This window comes from Hibiscus syriacus, unplaced genomic scaffold (genome assembly GCF_006381635.1).
Source record: "Hibiscus syriacus cultivar Baekdansim isolate YM2019G1 unplaced genomic scaffold, ASM638163v2 tig00110831_pilon, whole genome shotgun sequence".
NCBI lineage: Eukaryota > Viridiplantae > Streptophyta > Magnoliopsida > Malvales > Malvaceae > Hibiscus > Hibiscus syriacus.
In genome coordinates, this window is record NW_024062882.1 from 1,933,074 (window position 1) to 1,956,562 (window position 23,489).

Sequence of the window (23,489 nt, forward strand, 5' to 3'; positions counted from 1 at the left end):
ATATATGAATTTCTATTTTTTTTGAAGTAACTCTGTTGTTGGTGATGTTTGGTGTTGTAACGGGGATTTCGGCTGATATCGATAACAAGGGCCACCGATACCGCGATATGCAATCAACTTGGAATTATTTTAGATTTTATTTCATCTGAATTGTTATTTTTTCTAACACCCTTCACCCACAACACTACTGTTTCTTTATATAGAGTGTGTAAAATGCATTTAATTACAGAGAGGCGATCTATAAATGTTGGTGCAATCATCGACAGTTAAATAGTTGAATGCACTGATGTAATCCCAATACATATTATTACTATTGAAAAAGAAAAGAAATCCCAATACATATTTAGGGCATTTAATGCCCATTCACTACAAGAAAATATACCTTTAATAACAAACGAACGATGACACGCGCTAATTTATGACTTGAAAAAATGTGTATCATAAAAAAATGTCATGTTTTTTAAAATCTGAACGATTTATGACTTACAATAATGTGTGTCATATTTAATAGTCATAATCCAAAAAATTTATCAAAAAACACAGAGTATATTTTTAATTGTGTGTCATCTGTAACAGTCGTCTTTTAATTTCCCCCCATTATTTTCATCCTTTCCCGCTTCTAGTCCTGGCCTCCTAGATAATCAGTTAACGCACGCATATGCTTCCCCCTTTTTCTCTTTTTCCCTCCTAGATGGTGAGAAGAAAAAGATTGAAAAAAAGGTTCAACATGGATAACATGCAAGTAAATTATGCATAAGTTTGTAATTTGATCTTTTTTACTGAGTTTGTCCTTTTTTTTTTCTTTTTTCCATCTCCTTTCCTTGCCATGATAGCTTTCTTCTCTCTTTTTTTCCCATTGAAGTCTGGTCATGTTTTCTCTTGTAACCAAAATCTTCTGAAAAAATTATCCAGTGCACTTGCATTTTGGGTTTCAGAAAAAAAATCAATAATAAAGGGGATGCGGAATATTAGTATTTTTGTTGTCATGGAAGTCAAATTCATGGAGTGTAACATTGTTCTGCTTCCTATTGGTCTATTTTCAGCCTTCTTTTCTTGAATTCTGTTGAACTGTTCTGTTCTTATTGCAATTGGAGATTTATAATATGCTTTTTTTCATTCTCATAAGCTTGTCAGTTCTTAAGTTAAAGTTGTTTTTAGCAGCTATGATATTTATTACAAAAAAGATTAGCTATGATATTTAAATTGTTCTGCTAATCACATGTTTTATCAAGAAAGGTTAGCCTGTATTTTTTCATCAGTGCTTCAAATTTTAAATAGTCTTGGGAGGAAAGTAGAAGATGGCTTCTTTTTTTATCATCCGGGGTGGGGATTTGTGGTTGATTGAGCAATATTAGGACAACTGACTTAAATTTGAAAAAAACAACTGAAAATATACAGAGATTCGAGCCCTCTGGGCATTTTGTAGTTAGATATTTCAACCAATTTTATAGTAATGTTCATATCAATTTGAGTTATTTGCATACCCAAAGCTGATAAATGTTTGTCTATACCAGATTCAAGACTTTTGGAGAGAAGAACAAATCCTCTCAAATCTGCATCATCCAAATGTGGTCGCATTTTATGGTGTAGTACCATATGGAAGTGGAGGAACATTGACAACTGTAACTGAATATATGGTAAATGGATCACATAGTAATGCCCTAATAAAGAAGGAAATATTATCTTGATCCTCTCTCTCAATTTTATCATCATTCATTCATTAATAATGCACTTATTGGTTGTTTTGGAATTCTTATACAAATCACTTGATATTCACAAAAGGCTCATAATTGCCACGAGTGATGCTTTTGGCATGGAATACTTGTATTTCAAAAACATTGTTCATTTTGATATGAAATGTGACAATTTGCTTGTCAATCTAAGGGACCCACAATGACCCATATGCAAGGTACTCAATCTATTAAAGACAAACACCGTTCTTGTGGGCATTATGATTTCAAGGTGTCTCACGTGATATTATAAACCATAAATGACCAGAAAGAAAAATTCTTAGTTCTGGTTAACCCCAAAATTATTTTTGGCCCAAGATGATTGGTGATCATATGTATAGAAAATAAAATTATAGAATAACCTTAAACCTTCATATTTCCCTCAAAATTAGTCTATATAGTGTAACTTATCAAGTTATCATGTTAGGAACTAGGACGACTTATGTCTCTGAAAGGTTTTCGTTGGCTCTTAACTTGAAGTATGGCTACTGCGTGTTGTTTCTGCAGATCGGAGATTTTGGATTATCAAGAATCAACCGTAATACTCTAGTTTCTGGAGGTGTGCGAGGAACCCTACCCTGGATGGCGCCAGAACTGCTAAATGGTAGCAGCACCAAGGTTTCTGAAAAGATCAGTAAAGCCATATTCAAGTATATATGTCTTGCCACTGGGAAGGGAAAAATGAGACATTAAAGCTAAATTTATGAATATTTAATTTGACAGGTTGATGTATTCTCATATGGAATTTTAATGTGGGAAATCTTGACCGGAGAGGAGCATATGCTGATATGCATTGCGGTGCCATCATTAGTAAGATTTTTATTTACCAATATGCTACTAGCCCTGATTAGTGATTATAAATAGAAAATATACATGCATGGAAAAGTCATTGATGATCAATCAAATGTTGTTTCGTTGAAGATGAAGATCATAAAAGGTGTATGTGAGTTTTAGGGTATAAGACTACACTTGCTCTTGCTCTGTAATAGTATAAAACAACATCCTAAACAATTCATGTATAAATTGAAGCCATATCAAAACCTGCATACACTTGACCATCTTTCCTTTTCATTTTTTCACTCTATCTGAAAGCTAAACAAAAGCCTTCTGTTTGATTACTGAATTATGACTGCAGGAGGGATCGTGAAGAACACGCTTTGACCTCCTATTCCAGAATGTTGCCATCCTGATTGGAGGAAGCTAATGGAACATGTTGGTCTCATAATCCTAAATCCAGGCCATCATTTACTGAGATAACAAAGAGGTTGCGATCCATGTCCATGTTGCTTAAGCCGAAGGGAGCTACTAATCAGGCGAAACCAAAGGACTTGAAGTGATGGTCAATAAGAATGTAAGCAAACTTTTCTGATAAACATCTGTCATATCATAATACACATTAGTCATACAACTATCATATGGACTTGAGTAGGATGCTATTCTAAACAAATTAATGCAAGTACTTGTTAGCAAGACTGAAAACTGTGAATTTGTGCCGTAATAATGTATATAATTTATATGGGAAATTTTACTAATTAAATGTGTAAAATTTATTTTTACATATGCTTCAAAGAATGCATATGTAAAATTAGTCATTTTAGTACTCTTTGATAGTTATATACTTCATTTTAAATAAGTATAAATTATATACTTATTTCATATTTTTTACTTAGGTTGGCGATGGGAAGGAAGAATACACGGATGATGACATTGATGATATTCACAAAGAATGGGTATCTTATGTGGCAAACTTTATTATGGTGTGATATTTTGTATCGACATATGATTGCAATATTTTTGATAACTTAATGTGAATATATTGTATGTAAATGGATTGCTTATATAAAATATGATATATATATTTAGTATTATAAGGCATTAAATGTGATTTAGTTTGATTATTTGCCAATCTACAATATATATATATATAATTTATGAAATACAATCACGATACACGAATGTGTGTCATCCTTTTTAATGACGTGTTCTTCAATGACACACAATATAAGTCATACATGCGTGTCATAAATTTATGACACACAAATGTGTGTCATCTTCATTTATGATGGGGGCTTCAATGACACTCAATGCGTTTCATAAATGAGCGTCATAAATGAGCGTCATAAATGTGTGTCATAAATACGTGTCATAAATGCACGTCATAGATTTATTACACACAATTGCGTGTCATCTGAGATTTATGTCGGTGGCTTCAATGACGCACATTTGTGTGTCATCTGCACCCATATATGACGCGCAATGAGCGTCATTAAAGGGGGTTTTTTCTAGTTGTGATTTATGATCCCAATAGTGATTCATGAGCAGCCCTAACAATTCAGAAGCACACCACCAGTCTTCTTTTCTTTTTTATGCATGCAGCAGTGGTCCTTATCTGCCACCTCAGTAAGTCTCCATGCTTGTCCATCACTCTATGTCAGAAGTTACATGCACACAAACACACATAAACAAAATTGTAAAAAAAGAAAAAAGAAAAAAGAAAAATAGATTGTATATTTGAGATTTTTTCCAGAATTTTCATGTAACTGGTGGGTTATTATGTATACTCGAACAAACGAATGTAACGGGGATTTCTCCCCCATTTGAAAAAAAAAACCCATAAAGAAATAGATAGCAAATACCATTTTCTTAGGTATCTTCCATCTTTCTTTCGATTTTTTTGTTGTTTTTTTCATGTTTGAGCGGTGAATCGAAGCAAAAAAAAAAGACAATATAGGAATAGGGGTAGTTTTGTTTAACCTGGGTTGTATAAGTCCGTCGTCATACGTTAGGAAGACCCCAGAGTCGAGTTCTTCGTCGGAGTTCATTAGGTCTTGATTTGGGGATAAAAAAGGGTTTGCCAAAGTTTATTAGATCTCGTTTTAGGGTAATAAAAAGAAGAAGAGGGTGCCAGATTTATTTTGGGTATGTGATCTACGAGGTCTGACCAACCTGGTGGTGGTCGGAGGGTCGATTTACGACGTTATAACCTCTCTATAGTCTCTGTCAAAGTGAAACGGGAAGTTAAGAGAAGAAATGAGAGATTTTGGGTTCATATATGTTGAAAGTCAAATGCACTTTCGGTCCATTGTAGAAAACAATGGTAGGCACCGAATTAGGTGTAGATTTAGTCATTGTACTTTAGGGTATTTATAAGAATAGTCCTTAAGCTTCAACAATAAATACCCTAACCCATTTATCTTCAAAACCATCCCAAATCATTCTAGCTTTCTCCCAAAAAATAGAGAGTTTCTTGAGAGTCATTTTTCTCCTTTTTATCAAGAGAGAATTGTCATTGTTTTCTCCTTGGCAGATTGAGAGAATTTTTAATTCTTATTTTCTCATAGTAAAATTCTTCTACCATTACCCGTGGTTTTTACCCTATATTATTTAGGGTTTTTCCACGTAAATTTATGTGTCTTCTTTATCTTCATTTTTATTTTCTAAAATTATCAGTTGCGATTTTGCTTTATCCGATAGCCATATTCTGCAATAATTGGTATCAAGAGCTAGATTTGAGTGTGTAATATCTACTTATTGTCTTTGTGATTGCCACCAAAAGGTGGATCCTCCAACATAATAAAGTAAGAAGTTATTACCAATTCTTTGAAGATTCCAGAGAACTATTCACGATAGTGAAATAGTGGGAACTATCCGTAATAGAAGCTATGGCAATGAAATTTGATATTGAAAAGTTCAATGGGAGAAATTTCTCATTGTGAAAATTGAAGATGAAGGTTATCCTGAGGAAAGACGATTGTCTAGCAGCTATCAGTGAAAGGCCGGTAGATTTCACAGATGACAACAAATAGATTAAAATGGATGGGAATGCTATGGAAAACTTTCATCTAGCATTAGCAGATAAAGTATTGTCAAGCATCGTGGAGAAGAAGACAACTAAGGAGATATGACATCATCTCACCAAATTGAACGAGGCCACATCGTTGCACAACTAAGGAGATATGACGTTATAACCTCTCTATAGTCTCTGTCAAAGTGAAACGGGAAGTTAAGAGAAGAAATGAGAGATTTCGGGTTCATATATGTTGAAAGTCAAATGCACTTTCGGTCCATTGTAGAAAACAATGGTAGGCACCGAATTAGGTGTAGATTTAGTCATTGTACTTTAGGGTATTTATAAGAATAGTCCTTAAGCTTCAACAATAAATACCCTAACCCATTTATCTTCAAAACCATCCCAAATCATTCTAGCTTTCTCCCAAAAAATAGAGAGTTTCTTGAGAGTCATTTTTCTCCTTTTTATCAAGAGAGAATTGTCATGGTTTTCTCCTTGGCAGATTGAGAGAATTTTTAATTCTTATTTTCTCATAGTAAAATTCTTCTACCATTACCCGTGGTTTTTACCCTATATTATTTAGGGGTTTTCCACGTAAATTTATGTGTCTTCTTTATCTTCATTTTTATTTTCTAAAATTATCAGTTGCGATTTTGCTTTATCCGATAGCCATATTCTGCAATAATTGGTATCAAGAGCTAGATTTGAGTGTGTAATATCTACTTATTGTCTTTGTGATTGCCACCAAAAGGTGGATCCTCCAACATAATAAAGTAAGAAGTTATTACCAATTCTTTGAAGATTCCAGAGAACTATTCACGATAGTGAAATAGTGGGAACTATCCGTAATAGAAGCTATGGCAATGAAATTTGATATTGAAAAGTTCAATGGGAGAAATTTCTCATTGTGAAAATTGAAGATGAAGGTTATCCTGAGGAAAGACGATTGTCTAGCAGCTATCAGTGAAAGGCCGGTAGATTTCACAGATGACAACAAATAGATTAAAATGGATGGGAATGCTATGGAAAACTTTCATCTAGCATTAGCAGATAAAGTATTGTCAAGCATCGTGGAGAAGAAGACAACTAAGGAGATATGACATCATCTCACCAAATTGAACGAGGCCACATCGTTGCACAATAAAATTTTCCTTAGGAGGAAATTGTACACTCTCCGGATGCCAGAATCTACTTCAATGACAGAGAACTTAAACACGCTGAACACTTTATTTTCTCAGCTTACATCCCTAAGATGTACAATAGGAGAACAAGAACGTGTTGAACTTTTACTTCAAAGTCTACCTGATTTGTATGATCAACTCATCATCAACTTGACAAACAGTAATGTCACCAGTCTAGTATTCGATGACGTTGTAGTTGTTGTACTACAAAAAGAAAATCGGAGCGAGAACAAGGAAGACAAACAAGTAAATCTGCAACAAATAGAAGCGTTGACAACGATGAGAGAGAGATCAACGGAACATGGCCAAATTAGCAGTCACAAGCATGGTAGATCAAAGTCGAGAAGCAAGAAGAATTTAAAGTGCTACAACTGTGGAAAGAAGGGTCACCTGAAGAAGGATTGTTGGAGTCTAAATAAAAACTCCAATCCACAGGGAAACATATCAAACACTTCAGATGATGGAGAAGCTCTATGTTGTGAAGCGTCAACCACCGTGGAAGGTAGAAAAAGATTTACAGATATATGGCTCATTGATTCAGGAGTAACATATCACATGACCTCAAAAAGAGAATGGTTACATCATTATGAACCTTTCTTAAGAGGATTTTTGTATAGTTGCAATGATCATGCCTTAGAGATCATTGGCGTAGAAACCATTAAATTGAAGATGTATGATGGAACAATTAAAGTTGTTCGAGATGTGTGGTACGTTAAAGGCTTGAAGAAAAATTTATTATCTTACGGATTGTTGGATAAAAATGCAAGTAAGATTGAAACACGGAAATGAATAACGAAGGTGTTCCGTGGAGCGCTTGTGGTGATGAAAGGCGAAAAGATAGCAGCAAACTTATACATGCTGAAGGGAGAGACTTTTCCAGAAGAAGAAGCCTCTGTTGCCTCATGTAGTTCATATTCTGCAATGCTATGGCATCAGAAACTTGGACACATGTCAGAACAAGGAATGAAAGTCCTTGTGGAGCAAAAACTACTTCCAGGCTTAACAAAGATATCACTTACTTTGTGTGAACATTGCATAACAAGTAAGCAGCACCGGTTAAAATTCAACAAGTCAAATTCTAGAGGAAAAAGTGTTCTAGAATTGGTTCATTCTGATGTATGGCAAGCACCAATTACATCCCTAGGCGGAGCAAAATACTTTGTCTCATTTATTGATGACTACTCCAGGAGATAGTGGGTGTACCTTATTAAGAGGAAGTCAGACGTGTTTTCCACTTTCAAAAACTTCAAAGCGCGAGTGGAACTTGATTCTAAAAAATAAGATCAAGTGTTTCAGAATAGATAATGGAGGAGAATATACAAGTGAAGAATTTGATGACTTTTGTAGGAGAGAAGGTATAAAAACAGTTCACAGGGGCGAACACTCCTCAACAAAATGGAGTGGCAGAGCGGATGAATAGAACTTGTTAGAAAAACAAGAGCAATGTTGAGGGCTACGGGCCTAGAAAAATCATTTTGGGCAGAAGTAGTCAATATCGCCTCTTATTTGGTGAATCGAGCTCCATCAACTGCAATAGAGCTGAAGACACCAATGGAGATGTGGACTGGTAAACTAGTTGGTTATTCAAACCTCCATGTATTTTGATGTATTGTGTACGTGATGTACAACTCCCAAGAAATTTCAAAGTTTGATCCAAAATCCAGAAAATGTAAATTTTTGGGGCAAGCTGATGGTGTAAAGGGGTATCGCTTGTGGGATCCCACTGCCTGCAAAGTGATCATCAGCAGGGATGTTATCTTTATAGAAGATAAACTACAAAGAAAATAAGACGATGATAGTGATGAAAAGTCAGAGACTACCCAGACACATGTGGAAAAGGAGTTTGAATAAGGAGATTCTTCTGAAGCAGAACCTGCACATGATGAACAAGATCTAGAGAGTTCTGAAGCTCCAACAACTCGTGAATCAGATCATGTGATAAGATGTCCCAATTGACACTCATATTATGTTATAGAAGGAAATATTGCATACTGCCTTTTAACAGAGGACAGCGAGCCATCAACATACCAGGAGGCAATAAACAACTCAGATGCTTCACTGTGGATGATGACGATCCAAGACGAAATTAAATCCCTTCATAAAAATAAGACATGGGACCTTGTGTCACTACCACAAGGAAGGAATCCAATTGGTAACAAATGGGTCTTCAAAATCAAGTGAAATGGTGACTATTAAGTTGAGAGGTATCATGTAAGACTGGTGGTCAAAGGATATGCTCAAAAAGAAGGTATTGATTTCAATGAAATATTTTCTCATGTGGTTCGACTAACAACAGTTCGAGTAGTCTCGGCAATGCGTGCTACATTGAATTTACATCTAGAGCAGCTAGATGTTGAAACAAATTTTCTTCATGGAAATCTTGAAGAAGAGATTTATATGCTCTAGCCAGAAGGTTTTGAAGAAAAAGAAAAGAAGAACTTGGTTTGTAGGTTGAACAAATCTCTGTACGGTCTAAAGTAGGCGTAGAGGTGTTGGTGTAAGAGATTTGATTCCTTCATTATGTTCCTTGGATACAACAGACTTAACACAGACCCTTGTGCTTATTTCAAGAGGTTTGGTGATAACGATTTTGTTATATTGTTGTTGTATGTGGATGACATGTTGGTTGCAGGACCCAACAAAGATTATATTGAAGAATTATAGGCACAACTGGCTAGGGAATTTGAAATGAAGGACTTGGGATCAGAAAACAAGATTCTAGGGATGCAAATTCACCGAGACATGAATAATAGGAAGATTTGGCTTTCACAAAAGAATTACTTGAAGAAGATCTTGTCACAATCCAACAGGCAAGATTGTATTCCAATTTCTACCCCTCTTCCTATTAACTTCAAATTATCCTCCAGTATGAGTCCTAGCAGTGAAGAAGAGAGGATAGAGATGTCTCGAGTGCCGTATGCATTGGCAGTGGGAAGTTTAATGTTCGCTATGATATGCACAAGACCAGACATTGCACAAGTAGTGGGAGTGGTTAGTCGGTACATGGTGAATCCAGGCAAAGAGCATTGGAATAGAGTAAAGAGGATCCTAAGATACATCAAAAGGACCTCAAAGGTTTCATTATGTTACAGAGGATCAAATTTATTTATCAATGGGTATGTTGATTCTGACTATGCAGGGGATTTTGATAAAAGCAAATATACTACAGGATATGTGTTCAAAATTGATGGTGGAGCTGTAAGCTAGGTTTGAAAATTGTAGTCAGTTGTGGCTACATCCATAACAGAGGCAGATTATGTAGTATCTATACAAGCTAGTAAAGAAGCAATCTGGTTGAAGATACTATTGGAGGAGCTTGGGCACAATCAAGAGTATGTCTCTCTGTTTTGTGACAGTCAAAGCGCCTTGCATCTAGCAAGGAATATAGCATTTCATTCAAGAACAAAACACATACGAGTTCAGTACCATTTCATTTATGAAAAGGTGGAAGAAGGGACGATAGATATGCAGAAGATCCATACCAAAGACAACATAGTAGATTTTATGACAAATATGGTAAATGCTGAAACATTTACTCGGTGTCAATCCTCTTGTGGCCTGTCAGAGACGTAAGCAACATGATTGTACAAGGTAGAAAGAATGGTGTGAAGATATGATTGTTCCAATCAAATTTCAAGTGGGAGATTGTTGAAAGTCAAATGCACTTTCGATGCATTGTGGAAAAAAATGGCACACATCGAATCAGATGCAGATTTTGTTGATTTTTGGGGATAGTAAAATTTTACATTTAGTCATTATAATTTAGGGTATTTACAAGATTAGTCCTTAAGCTTCAAATATAAATAACCTAACCCATTTAGCTTCAAAATCATCCCAAATCATTCTAGCTTTCTCCCAATACTAGAGAATTTAGAGAGTTTCTTGAGAGTTGTTTTTCTCCTTTTTATCAAGAGGGAATTTTTCATTGTTTTCTCCTTGGTAGATTGACAGAAGTTGTAATTCTTATTTTCTCATAGTAAAATTCTTCTACCGTTGCCGTGGTTTTTACCCTATATTATTTAGGGGTTTTCCACGTAAACTTTTATGTCTTCTTTATCTTTATTTTTATTTTCTAAAATTTCAGTTACGATTTTCCTCTATCGGATAGCCGTATTCCGCAACAATATAAGTCCTTGTTTAGATTTACCGTGCAGAGAGAAGGGTGGTCAAAGCGTAAGCGGACGCCGTTGTACGGTGGCTGACGAGGTGGCTTTGTGTCTTAGTGTCAGCGACCGTATGAGCGGGAAAGGAGAGTTTGAGAACTCTTAAAAGTGGAAGTTGTTAGGTTTAGTTTTAGGGTTAGGTTTTACCCAAAATCAGAAATTATGGTAAAAATACAAAGGATTTAGGGAAATATCTCATATAGGTCACTCCAACTTTAGCATCTTTTTATAGTTAAGTCACTAATTTTGTATTTTTGTTTCATTATTTTCGAATTAATGTCCTCATCGTGCTATTTTCCATATTTATGTTTAGTGTTATTTTTTGGTTTATTCTCACTCATACCCCTATTCATTTGACATGGTTTTACATTATAGTCCCTGATTTCACGATTTAATTTTTTATGTCCTTATTGCTTTTTTAATTTAACCTTTAAATTATGCATTTTTTATTTCAGTTTCTTTTATTCACTTGTAAATTTTCATTTTTGAATTTCCTCTTTTTTATGATTGTTGTATGTACTTTTAAAATTTATTTTCCTAATTTAATTGTCTATTTATCCTACCTTAATTTTCGTTTAACGTTTTTAATTCTATCCTAAATTCTAATAAAAAGATTAATATTTTAATTTACTTTATTCTAGTGATTTGCTTAATCTTAAAATCTTCTTCCTTTCTAAGTCATTTCTTCATTCAATTGCAATTGCCTTGACTTCGTTTCCATTTTTTCCTAATTTTATTTTTTATTTTCTTTAATTTAGTTTCCTTTTTCTTTTTTGATTACTTATTATACTAGATCTATTTCATTCCTTTTCTAAATAATTCTAATTCGATTTTCTTACCCTTTTTATTCAAAACTCTTATCTAATATAATTTTTTGTATTTATATGTCCATTTATTACTATTTTTCTTTGTTCGTTCCTTAGATATTTATATGTCCATTTAATATTCTAATTGCTTTTAATTTTATCTTATAATTTTACATATTTTTTTTTAATCCTAGATTAGTTACTAGACTTTAGATCTAGTCCCTAAATTTTAGAACTTTGAAATTAGTCCTCGAATTTTCTTTTAATTAGGGAATATTTGATTTGATCCTCACATTAATGCCCGAGGGTCTATTTTGATTATTTGATTCCATAACTAACATAATTAATTAGGGTTTAATTGAAGCCTTACTTTAGGCTAAATCTCACTCAGTCCCTTAATTTAGGGAATAATTCGATTTGGCCTTCGCATTAAAATGTTTAAGGGTCCAAGTTGATTATTCGATTCAATATTTGGTTAAAATTGATTAAGATTAATATTAGAGCCTCTATTTTTAGGTTTAGCCCTCTAGGTTCTTTAAATTTCATAATTTGACACTCTAGGTTAGAGAAAACCTTAATTAATTCACATAGTATAATTAGGTTCATAAATGGTTGTGTGATTGCATTTCGATTTCAAAAAATAATAAGACAATGTTCATTTATCAAGGAATTAATAGTGTATACTGTGTGTTATACTCAGGGGGTGACCATTGGTAATTCCCGAAGTAAATCGACATCTTTTTCAATACTTTACATCATATTTCCTTAATTATCAAGGCAATGTTATTTATTGGGATCGATAACGAAGCTTTCGCATAAAATCCCCGAGGGTGGTCGTTATTGGTCCTAATAGCCAATAATCTTTCAGAATATGCATACATAATGGATTTTAAATTAGATAAAATTTCAAACTCAAAATTTCTTATTTTAAAATATAGGGTAATCGAGCAGGTACTAATTTTAGGCACTGTGGGGTGATAATCTTTCCCCACGCGTAACTGACTCTCGAACCCAATTATGGACTTCGCATAATAAAATATGGTATTTTTAGTAAAATAAAATATTTTATTAAAATTACCAGATTTTAGGTGTTCCAATCACGCCATAAAAGTGATTGGTGGCGAATCCCATCTTTTCATTAAAAACCTTTTTTTATTTTCGAAAACGTCGGATCGATTCTTGCTAAAAGTTGGTTACAACAACTAACAAAAAGATGAGTCTTCTTTCCTTTCGATCTCTAGTTATGCCCATTTGTTAAGCACAAGGAGTGAAGTCATAGAGAAGCGGCAACGAATAATGGATGTTTCTCGAAGCTGAGGAATCAAACCTAGAAAGCTCTAGACACGTTGAAGAAATGAGGGGTCTTGATAAAACAAGGTGGACGACAACAAGTATATTGAATTAGGGTTTATATGTTGGTTTTAAGACAAGGGAAACAAAAGTTAGGACAAAGAAACAAGGGTACTATATATGAATAAATAAAGACAATGTGAAAACAAGGGTAATAAAATATAACTAAAGACAAAACATGTAATAAGAAACAAGCTTATCTCCCTTGTAAGGTGGGTGGCCAAAGGGATGTTGATGTTGGATTTTGATGGATGAATGCTCGTTGAAAAGTTAGAAAATTAAAGATCGTACTAGTGAAGATGGAATGAAAATCAGATGGTCGGATTGATGGGAAAAGTGAAATGGAAATTTACCCCTGGTATGTATAAAGTTAATATAAACCCTAATTTAGGGATATAGATGGCGTGATGATGGAAGGAAGAATATCTTACCTCGGTGGTGGAAGATGGCGTGGGTCATTCTTAAATTGTCATTACCTTTCTTCGTCGACATTGATACCCTGTGCATTAACGATAAAGCCTAAAAAGACAAGCTTATCACTATAAAATACACACTTGTCCATGTTAGCAAATAAATGTTCTCGTTGAAGAACTTCGAGTACAGAACGAACATGGCTGATATGAGATTTAAGAGAATGTAAGTAGACAAGGATATCATCAAAGTAAACAATAATATACTTATTTATGAATTGTTTAGAACATGGTTCATTAACTACATGAATGTGCCCAGTGCATTAGTAAGGCCGAAGGGCATGACGAGCCATTCATAGAGTCTGAACTTTGTCTTGAAAGTTATTTTCCACTAGTCACATTCTTTGATTTGGATTTGTTGGTAATTTCTTTTTATGTCTATCTTTGTAAAGACGCATGATCCTTGAAGTTCATCTAACATATCATCAAGGCATGAAATAGGGTGTTTGTATTTGATTGTGATTTGATTGATCGGTCTACAATCTACACACTTTTGGATTGTGCCATCTTTCTTTGGCATGGGGATGACTTGAATAGCACAAGGACTAAGACTTTCACGGATGTGGCCATTTTCTAGCAATGCCTCTACTTGTCGTTCTAACTCTTTGGTCTCTTTGAGATTACATTGATATGTAGGTCGGTTTGGAATCGATGATCCCATAATGAAGTCAATTTAGTGTTCTATTCCTTTTTTAGGTGGTAAGCCATCCGATAGATCACTTAAAACATCTGTGGAATCATGTATAAGAGAAATAAAAACACTAGGCAAATCTGTGAGGTTAGTAGAAATAAAAAATATGGTGTATTTTAAACGGATGAGGACGCAAGAATTGTTATGGGAAAATGTTTTTCTCAGGTCTTTTGTGCTCGCATAGATATTTTGTAAGACTCTTGTTTTCTCACAAATAGGTTCACTCAACTCTCGTGGTTTATGTTTTTGGTTTCTATCAGTTTTGACCTCTTTTGCCTATTTTTTTTAAAATTCCCAACCTCCTTACAAATTCATTTTTGATCATGAAGAATGTATTTTAGATGCATCAGCCTCAAATTATAAGGTTTATTGTGGATGTTTAGAGAATATTTTTTTGTCTTACCACAGTAAATGGCATCATTGTTATATTGCCATGGTCGTCTCAAAAGAATGTGATATGCTTGCATCGCACCAGACATCGTTAAAATACTTTACCATATTTAGATTAACGAGGCATTACTTTGTGACCTTCAGTTTGGCATTCTCATTAAGCCATTGTAAGCAATATGGCTTTGGGTGTCATTGAAAAGGTAAATTAAGTGTGTCCACCACATAATTGCTAACCACATTAACAACAATTCCATTGTCAATGATCAATGAATATACTTTATCTTTTATTTGACATCTTATATGAAAAATGTTTATTCTCTGTATATCCGAGTCATCAACTATTTGTATGCTTAGATTTTGCCTCACAATTACGCATATTGTGCCAAATCCATCATTATCTGAATCAAAATGTTTATCCTTTTCCATACTATCGGGATAATCCGTTTTCGATTCCAACAAACTAGTTCCTTCATCTTATATTAACATGTTTTTCAAATTCAGACAATCACGATGGACATGACCATAAACTTTGCATTTAAAGTACAAGGTTTATTTTGTTCAGGACTATTTCGGGTTTTTGATAATGTCTTTACTAGCCATCTTAGGCTTTTCATCCCTCAATTTATTATTCACGACAGAAAGTGGGGTAGAAGATGAAATGGAATTTGATGAATTACCTTGTTAAGAAGATGAAGTACCTTGGTAATTATCTTAGATACAATATCTCCGTTGAAGTTTTGCTTCGATTGTCATCGCTTTCTTTAATGTTTCTTAAAGGTTTTCATAACCATGTAAGTCAAGAAGATCCATTATATTCATGTTTAAGCCAATACCAAATCTTGACAACGTATCTTATTCTTCTTCAGTGATGTTTGCTCGGTTCATGAGGGACTTTATCTCCTTGTAGTAGTCTTTGATTAAACTTTTCCCTTGTCAAAGTCGGTGGAGTTGTTGTTTTACTTCCTTAGTGTAGTGTGTCTGAAGAAAATAACTTCTCATGAAGAGATTTAGTGCTACCCATTATGTGATTTATTGAATTCGGTTGTCGTGAATTACTTTTCTCATCTGTATGCACCAAGTGTGAGCATATCCCACAAATTCAATAGTGATGAGTGGTAGTTATTCGTTTACGAGACAGTCGCAGTAGGAAATCATAAGATCAACTTTTCCTTCCCCGTCTATGTAGTTGTCTAGATCGTATTCTCCTTTGAATGATGGAATTGTGAACTTAGGTTTAGTTAAAAGTTCCAGTATTTGAAACCTTGGTTGTGCTCGTCTGGGTATCGTTAGGTTGTTTGGTTGGTTGTCATCGACTTGTCTTGGTTGTTCAATTGTTGGTTGTGGTTGTTATCGTCTAAAGGTGAGAATGAATTCATCTATTCGTTGTTGAAGTCCGGTGAGTATGTTTGTTTATTGTAGTATGGCGTTTGAGAGATTGACGAGTGTCTCATTAAGGCCTTCTTCTCTTGACATCCTGAAAATCAAAACACTCAATGATAAATTTAAAGTGAAAAATAAAATAAAAAAGAACAAGAAACCTCACAAGTCACTCCAAGGAAGCAACACAATGAGAGTCAAGAAACCCGATCTTTTACTCTTTAAAACTCTCTTCTTCAAAAGTCTTTCGATGTTTGTATTAGAGTTTGATCGCTAATAAAGTGGAAAAAAGAGACTTATAAAGCTTTAAGAGGTCATGAAAAGGTATGACTCCAAGTGAACGAAAATGTAAGGAAGAAGAATTATGCAAGCTCTTTTAATCCTACTAACACAAGAAAGAGAATGTTTTAGATGATGTAAAGGAAAAATAAATGGTGTAACAAAGGAACCTAAATCAATAAGATCAAAGAAATTGGAAAATAAACATGGAAACCCTAAAAACGTAGGATAACGTGAGAAACATTTTTGTGGAAATTTCAAATCTCCAAAAAAATTGAAACTTTTTTGAATGTCTTCTAATGAATGTAGTTGTAATATGGAAAATTTCAACACCAAATGTTTTCTGGAAAATTCTATGAAAATTCGTCAATAACCAGTGCTAAAAAATATCGACCAAACTTGAATAATGGATTATAGAGGTATATTGATGTTTGATTATCCTGAATTTTGACTATATACTTCTCTTAGGATGAAGCAAGTACCTGTAAAAATTCAACCTCAAATTCCTCCGTTTTGAATTTCTATATTTTTTGGCATTTTTTTTGCCTTTTTTTCTTTTTTTTATTTCAATGGAAAAATTGAACTAACAAGAAGGGGTTGAAACTAAATTAAAAAATTACAAAAAAAATGTGAAAAAGATGAAACTTCATGAACTAGCTATGCAAGGGTACCTTGGTGACGTAGGCATGCAAGGAGAAGCAAAACCTCTTGATTATTTCCAAGAATCATCCCAAATCTGATACCAATTTATAGAGAAGATACAGTGGATAATGGATTTTTCTCGAAGATGAGGAATCAAACCTAAAAAGCTCTAGACTTGATGAAGAAATGAGAGGTCTTGATGGAATAAGGTGGGCGATAAAAACTATAATGAGTTTATATGCTGGTTTTAAGATAAGGGAAATAAAATATAGGACAATGAAAACAAGGGTAATAGAATAGATGAATAAATAAAGACAATTTGAAAACAAGGATAATAAAATATAACTAAAGACAAAACATGTAATAAGAAACAAGCTTATCTCCCTTATAAAGTGGGCGGCCAAAGGGTTGTTGGTGTTGGATTTTGATGGATGAATGCTCATTGGAAAGATAGAAAACTAATAATCGTAATAGTAAAGATGGAATGAAGATCGAATGGTTGGATTAATAGAAAAATTGAATTGAAAATTTACCCTGGTATATATGAAGTTTACACAAACCCTAATTTAGAGATATGAGTGGCATGATGATGGAAAGAAAAAGATGATGGCTTGTGGAAAATGATAATTGAAAGATAAATGTCCTATCGAACCCTCCTAGTTGTAATGAAAAGGCAAACTCAATAATACAACTCTAACTATCCCTCCTAATTGTGATGAATAGGCAAATCAGAGTGTGAAGATCTCTCTCTTAGGAACTCAGAGGAACTAAAGAACAAGAAACTTTGAAGGCACAAGGCTATTAACTCTTGCAAAAATGATCTCTCGTTGTATTGAATAAAAGAATAAAACTTGATGATTACCATGAGGGGAAATAGCCTCCTTATATAGGCTTTGGGGGAGTCCTTGTAGTAACATAACTAACTAATAAAATATAAATAAAAACTATCCTAAATCCTTGTGACATGCGACATGAATGAGGGCCCTTGACGAGACTTTGATTTGACGGTGTAGATGAAAATAAGCATGATGAAACACTTGAAACTTGATGGACGACTCAGATCATCCTTTTGGAAGGTGGATGGGTAGCATAGTGTGAAAGAGGGCCTTGATAGGCACCTTTGCTTATGATAAGCAAGGGGGAAGAGTTTGATAAGAAAGTGGGAGGGTGATAAGCTATCAAAGGTTACATTCAATGACATATTTATCTTTATCCTAATAAATCGAAGCAAATAATAATATAATCATAAGATAATGAGTTATCCCATGCTTTATAGATTTAGCATTGGATAACTTTACAAGTTTTTAGGCTCAAGGTAGTTTAAGCTAATTTTTAGGTATATCTTCAAGGATACTGCAATTGTTCCCGTAAGTGACTTGGGTTGTGGTGATCCAAGTTGATGTGAGAGGAAGGATAAGTTAGTTTATTTCCTTGAACTCTTCAATCTCCATGCGGGCGTAAGCCCTTACTGATGAAGGCCTGAAATGCATTATGGAGTTTTTCTTTGAAGAAGTTTGGCTAGTCCTCTCGTGATTGGGCCTAATGGTAGAGTAAGCACATCTTCCTTATCTTTTGGGTGTGTGGTGCATGTATCAACATGTAATGAAGACTATCTTTATGACATTTAAGAAGGATGAATGGCTTGTAGATGAGCATTGAATAGGAAGAGACACCCACTTTTGGACAAAATTATGCCTCCATTTAGCCACAAAAGTTTCTAAGTTCATCTTAGATTATCTAGAATATTCTGCCACTAAAGGGGATAAAAAGAAACAAGACATTCAAGAGCGCTCAACACCATTTTGATGAAGCATTCGTCTACTTTGTATGACATTTCATATTCAACCCATGAACACTATAAATAACACAATTTTTTTTTCATTTGAAAACAAACTTTGATATAAAAAAAATATTTTTTGAGAGTTTCTTTTCTTTGTAGTTATTTGAGAACTCTATCGACTTCAAGTTCATTCTTGTGGCATACATCCATTCAATTGTTTTTAATGTTGGTTCTTAGCTCCTTTATAGCTAAAGGGTTATGTTCCATATCCTACCACTAAACTTCCATTATATTATATTGTTGGTTCCTAGATCCATATAGCTAGTAAGTCTCAATCCATCTACCTTTCATCATTACAAACTCACCCTTTCCTCTATCATATTTCAATTTCATTTAGACACAAACCCATCACTTTCCATACTTCATCGTAACATCATCTTAACCTTTACAATATCAATCCTTTACGCTTCCATTTCTTATCTTATACATATTCTTCATCAAACATCTCTTCATATCTACTTATTATCTCTTTGAGAGTTGTTTTCAGATTACTCAAGTTATAAGCTCAGTCACTTACTAAAATCATGATCAGACAATATTATATATGATTCAAAACATCAAAATCGAGATCATATCACTTAATAAAATAATACTATATAGTAGAGAATCATTTGTTTATTTTACCCATATATTTAATGTTCTGCGTTGTCTAATATGATTAAATAAATTTTAGCTGTTGGTTGAAGAAGGTTATAGAGTATTCTAGGATTCTTGATTGCTTTATATATGTAGCATTTAATGCTAATTAAATTAACAAAACCAGTAACTCGTTATAATAAGAAAAAGGTTAATTACTCCTAAAATGTCAAGATTTCTTCCTCTCGTTAGACTATTTCTTGCCGGAAAAACCAGAAGTGTGCATATTCCCCGACGGGAGAGGGTTTCCCCAGAGCCGTCACTCTAATTCCTGGTGAAGGAAACGGACCTCTGTTAACGAAGGCAGTGGAGAAGGTCATGTAAGCTATGGAGGCGCCCGCGTACTTCGAAAAGCACAAGTACACGTGGGCAAGCGAGTGCCGACGGAAGTGTTGGAATCCATACTGAAGAATAAGGTGTGTCTGAGCGGTGGTTTGAAGCCCATGGGAGATGTACATTTGATAAAATATTTTGACCTTTACTCATCTTTGGAGTACTGCTTAAACTTTCCGGGCATATGGACGAGACATCCGAAGGTGGATTTAGTTGTGATTAGAGAGAACACTGAAGGCGAGTACAGTAGTCTCGAATACGAGATCACTTCGGGTATTGTGGAGATGCTTGAGGTAACGAATCTTTTTGCTTCTTCATCCTAACCCCAAATATTCAATTAGGGTTTATTTTGCTATGAAATTCCATGCCCTGTTGAGTCAGCTAATTAAGTAATTCAATTCTTTTTATTCTAAAGAAAGATTAAAATATTGTTTTCTTGTTAGTTTATAACCAACTAACCAATAGGCCTGTAAACGAACCGAACGCATACGAACGGAGGTATGTTCAATTTCGTTCATTTAATAAATAAACGAACATAAACGAACACGAACATAAACGAACAAAATATTTTTTGTTCATGTTCGTTTATTAAGGAATATAACTTGTTCATGTTTGTTCATTTAATAAATAAACGAACATAAACGAACATAAACATAAATGAACACGAACATAAACGTTGGAGACCCTACCTTCCATTGTTTTTTCATGAAAAATAGTCGACAATGCAAATCAACCAAATCTACAGTGATAAATAGCGTAAAAGCTGATTAGCATTGATGAAATGTTTAAATATATCAAATATTTTGATCGATCTTTTAAAGATATTAAATTATTCACACGACTTTAATTTAACGCTATAACATTTATCTTAGTGGTCCATGATTACATATGAACATTCATTTTCCGCTATTACACTCTTTTTCAGAAATTGCATAGAAACCTTTGTTTTGTTTTCTGACAAATTCTATATATTTTTCTCTTTACTGATGCTCATATACTTCCTATTGTTACATTTATCTTCACATCTATTTCTAGAATGAAGTATGATGTTTTCTTGAGTTTTAGATGTGAAGATACCCGCAATAACTTTACATATCAACTATTAAGCCAAATAAAACAGAGAAAGAGATGGAAACAGACCAGTAAAACTTCATATTGCACTATAATATAACTTGTTTTGAAGGTTTCAGCGATCGTCTCTACTCTCCAGTGAACACTAGGGTTTGGGAAAAAAAGGGATTGAATATAGGTGCGAGGTACCTCACAGGTTAACATATTGGATTTAAACTCCAAATAAAATTGGGTTAATTATAGAGTTGGTTATCAGAATATCAGATTAATTAATATTTTTAAGATACTTACAAATTGGTCACCAAAATTGATTTAAGAAGATTGGGTTAAACATAAATGAATGAACATAAACGAACATTACTGAACGAACATAAACGAACATAACCGAACGAACATAACCAAACGTTCATGAACATAAATGAACGAACGAGACCTATGTTCATGTTCGTTCATTTAATTAAACGAACAAAAAATCTTGTTCATGTTCGTTCATTTAATAAATAAACACACATAAACGAACTTCCCGCCGCACGGTTCATGAACGGTTCGCTGAACGTTCACTTCATTTACAGGCCTACTAACCAAGTTTTGTTCAGAACGGATTGCTAAATATGCTTTCGAATATGCCTACTTTAACAATAGAAGGAAAGTTACTGCTGTTATGAAATCTGATGATGGGCTGTTCATTGAATCTTGCCCTGACGTTGTGGCAAAGTATCCGGGTCGACTATGATGAAATACTTCTTGAAAAATGTTGTATGAGACTTGTTTTCAAACCGGATAAATTCAATTTAATGGTATATTAACATTTAGAACTCTTTTTTTTGCTAATTATTCACATTATTTAATGTTATTTAACTTATTGTTTAGCTTACTCCCTATGTACACGGGAATGTCCTTGCAAGCACCGCCGCTGCGATAGCTGGATCCACCGGCCTTGTACCTTGTGGAAACGTTGGCGATAAATATGCATTGTTTGAGCAAGGCGATTCGGTGGGCAACGCCGGAGCGAATCCCGTTGCAATCTTTCTTGCTTCTGCATTGCTACTGAGGCATCAACATTTTCATTCCTTCGCCAGCCGACTCGAGATTGCGGTGAAAAATGTCACTCAAGACATGGGTGTCAATGGCACGACCCAACAACTCCTCGAGGCCGTTCTAGCTCATCTAGAGCGATAGTTTTTTCTTCGTTTTTTTCTGTTTCCGCGAATAAACAAACAAATGAATGAGAGGATTTTAAATTTCATGTTTTTGTTTTTCAATTTGCCATTTACACAGAAAATTGCAAACTTGGTACATGTCTTTTTTAGACGCAAAGTGATGCTGCTAAGCTTCAGTTCATTTTTCTTAAATTCGTTGAACACTTGATGTAGTTTTTGTAATGGAGAAAAAAAATTTAGTTTAGCAATCTAATTAATTGTTTATCTCGTAAAATTGAAGAAATACTGTTTTCTAGCTGAACTTGTGAAATTTGTTCAAGATTTGACTGAAATTATCCTTGTAAGATGTTTGAATCCGGTATTTTGGTATTTGTTTGAATGAATTTTGATTTGTAGGATGATGATGGAGGTACAGTAAGTGTTGACATTGAGTCTCTAAAAGGCAAAGGATTTCCAGGGGTTGATATGTTTTGGTTATAAGTTCTATTTGATTGCTATGAAATTTCAGTTGTACAAAAATTTATCCTTTGTTTATCTCATTTTTTGTTATGATTTCCATTGATACGCAGCTTCTGTAAGTAATGTTCCTAAAAAAGGAACTGGCCAAGTGGAAGCGCAAGTAAGATCGACCTATATGTTATATAATCTGTTTTCTTTTTACTACTATTATCATCAAAAAAGAAAAATTAAATAAAATTTTGTTGGTTGTGTTTTTTTTTCTTGATTAGGACAATCGTTACACTTGCTTTGGCATTTCTTACAAGTTCACAAGCAATACTTATTGTTTGGTCGAAGAGAGCTGGGAAATACGAATACAGTGTTACCACAGCAAACTTTTTGGTGAGTGGAATGGTCATCCTTTTTTTATTACATGACACAGTGCCAATGGGATTGACTTTCTACTTTTATTTCGGGAAACAGTTGGTGACTCTGAAATGTGCCTTGTCACTTGCGGCCTTGGCAAGAATATGGAAAAGTGAAGGAGTTACAGATGATAACAGATGTCACTTTTATTTTTTTTTACTTGACACAGTGCCAATGGGATTGACTTTCTACTTGTCACTTGCGGTTGCCTATGTCTAATTTTCTTATTAATGTGGAGATGATTAACATACTTTTTTCCCTTTATTTGTCATTGAAACTGGTTGAGTACAACCCTTGATGAAGTTATTGTTTATCCAGTTCTTGCTTTACTTTATCTTGTCAAGAATTTGCTTCAGGTGGATTTGAATTGTAGTTTTACTTGTGAGTAATGATATCTGTCTTATTGTCCAAAATGTAATTGTATATGCTTTTCAATTTTATATTGCAGTATTACATCTTTGCCTATGTTGATGCACCAGGTTATTAGATACTGAAGAATCTGAATATTATCAGTATTGATGTTTTGCATCGTATCATCCTTAAGAAAAAGTGAGCTCCTTAAAATCATGCATGTCGATGTTGATGGATAACATCTTATTATTCAGTGTAGTGTAGCCTTGCAATTGAAATTCTCAGGATCTCAGTTATGCCAAGTTCTATGAAATATACCTAATATACATTAAAGTGGAATAACATTTTATTGAAAGTAAAAAATA

The 23,489-nt window shown here is 34.1% G+C and overlaps 1 pseudogene; it reads left to right on the top strand.

Moving 5' to 3' along the window:
• The first annotated feature begins 727 nt into the window (after positions 1-727).
• On the top strand, positions 728-21,928 carry LOC120142796 (annotated as a pseudogene).
• Positions 21,929-23,489: the final 1,561 nt, after the last annotated feature.